At 45.2% G+C, this 2,469-nt stretch overlaps 1 pseudogene; it reads right to left on the bottom strand.

Annotated features, from left to right (window-relative positions):
• Positions 1-6: 6 nt before the first annotated feature.
• LOC112818773 (twinfilin-1 pseudogene) lies at positions 7-1,050 on the bottom strand (annotated as a pseudogene).
• Positions 1,051-2,469: the final 1,419 nt, after the last annotated feature.

Genomic DNA, 2,469 nt, shown 5'->3' with positions numbered 1-2,469 from the left:
AGCATGCACAAGTGGAGGGGAGGGGCAGGGAGAGAGGGAGAAGCAGGCTCTCTGCCAAGCAGGGAGCCAGATGTGGGGCTGGATCCCAGGACCCTGAGATCATGACCTGAGCTGAAGGCAGAGGCTTAACCGATTGAGCCACACAGACTCCCCTATCTCGATCTTTCTAATGACATATATTTGTAGTCGCCTTTTTACAATTTCTAGCAGAGGGCTCTTGCAGCTAGAATACAGCATCCACTATCCAGGCATTGAATCAATAAAAACTATGGATCCAAATAGTCTCCTTCGTGGGAATGTTTATACAGGAAGAAGTGGTAGCGTGCTGAATCCTTGGGAATTCTCTTTGACAAATCTTTGAGTTCTGTATTTGTTGTGTTGGCTAAAATTATAATTTCATTTTTTATATCTATTTCCAGTTGTACATAGTTGAGCTGTTACTTCATTTTTCTGAAGCCTGAAAAGCTTCTCGAGAAATAGGAAATGCTACTCCTTGTAGTGTTGATCTTCGTGTCCACAGCCACGTCAGTTTGTACCTCATTAATATTAATCTGCCCTAATTCTTCCTCAGCTACAGTCAGTGCGGCAGGAGAAGATTGTGCCCGCACGTGTTGTTTTATATCCATGTAATGACGCATCTTCCTTTACTGTTCCAAACACTTCGTCTTTAACATGACCACCTCCAGACTCCTTTTTCAGAGTAGCTCTCGTCGCCGCACACAACGTTTTTTTGACGATCACGAGAATGTTCTGGAGACCAGACAATGAGTATCCATTCATATCCCTGGCATTCTGAGAGTCTAACCTGAATACTATATAGCACGGTTGTTTGTCCTCCAGGAGGGGTGAAACAAAGGAATCATAGTCCTTCCCCTAGGAATCTGAAGGCTGACTACATGATCCAATCATGATTGTCTCATTTTCAATAGATATTTTTAGAAGTCGGTATTTTCCATTTCTCGCTCTGGCAAAGGTACCTCTAACATCTTCACTTGCTTCGAGGTGGTTCCGATGCGATGTGGCGGTGGCCACAGGCTCCCGGCTCCAGCGCTAAGTCTGCGCAAAGACATTTTGGCAGGAGTGGCCTGAGTGTCATCCAGGTGCCAGGAGCAGCAGAGACAGCAGTTCCGACCAGGGGTCAGGTGTCCTGCATCAGAGGGGTCAGTAACATCTGCACCCTCAGCTGAAAACTTCCCCAGTTTGTTGTTCAAGGAGACACTCCTTTGGGAAATATCCCTGATGTTCTTTACTTGTCAGTAAAACCCTTCCTTTCCCTATTCTTCGGCTTGATGGAGTCTTTGGTCTTGAACCCACCCAGAGGCGAGCCCAGTTTTGGGTACCACAACTGCCAACCTGACAACCTCACCTGGCATTTCCTTTTTTCAGAAAATATTTTATTTATTCATTTATTTGAGAGAGAGAGCACAAGCCAGGGGAGCGGCAGGCGGAGGGAGAGGGAGAAGCCGACTCCTCGCGGGGCAGGGAGCTGGATGCAGGCTCCATCCCAGGGCCCTAGGATCATGATCCTGGGATCATGACCTGAGCCGAAGGCAGACGCTTAACTGACTGAGCCACCAGGCGTCCCCTCCAGCACAAAGTGTAATAGAAGTGGTGAGAGTGGACATCCTTTTCGAGGTGCTGATCTCCGGAGGAAAACAACCAGTCTTTCACCATTAGGTAAGATGTTAGCTTAAGGGTTTTCATGAGTGCCCTTAATCAGATTGAGGAAATTCCCTCTGTTAGTAGCTGAGGTTTTATTATGAGAGGGTGTCCAATTTTGTCAAATGCTTCTTGTCCGTCTTTTGAGGTAAGCATGTGGCTTTGTTTTCTAGTATATTAATATGGTGTTTTACATTGGTTGATATGGACATTTTACCTATCTTGCATTCCTGGAGTAAATTTCATTAGGCTTGTATTTAACTATATGTTGCTAGATTTGATTTGCTATGTTTTGTTGAAATCTGGGTGTGTGTGTGTGTGTGTGTGTGTGTCTACATTCATAAGAGATATCGGTCTGTAGTTTTCTTTTTTTTTAAAGATTTTATTTATTTATTTGAGAGAGAATGAGAGATAGAGAGCACATGAGAGGGGGGAGGGTCAGAGGGAGAAGCCGACTCCCTGCCGAGCAGGGAGCCCGATGCGGGACTCGATCCCCGGACTCCAGGATCATGACCTGAGCTGAAGGCAGTCGCTTAAGCAACTGAGCCACCCAGGCGCCCTCGGTCTGTAGTTTTCTTGTCTTACAATATCTTTGTCTACTTTTGGTATCTGAATAATCCTAGCTTCGTAGAATGAGTTGGGTTCCCGCCTCTCCTTTTTGGAAGGGTTTGTAAAGATTTGTTATTAATTCTCTCAGCATTTGGTGTAATTCACAAGTGAAGCTGTTTGGAACTGGGCTTTTCTGTGGCATAGTTTTTGACAATTGACTCTATCTTCTACCTTGTTATCGGTATATTCAGATGTTCTATT

Source organism: Callorhinus ursinus, unplaced genomic scaffold, assembly GCF_003265705.2.
Source record: "Callorhinus ursinus isolate GAN/ISIS: 27379988/994484 unplaced genomic scaffold, GSC_fseal_2.0 scaffold2990, whole genome shotgun sequence".
In the NCBI taxonomy this organism is placed as follows: Eukaryota; Metazoa; Chordata; class Mammalia; order Carnivora; family Otariidae; genus Callorhinus; species Callorhinus ursinus.
The sequence above is the reverse complement of the archived record's forward strand: the minus strand, read 5'-3'. Positions and strand labels throughout refer to the sequence as shown.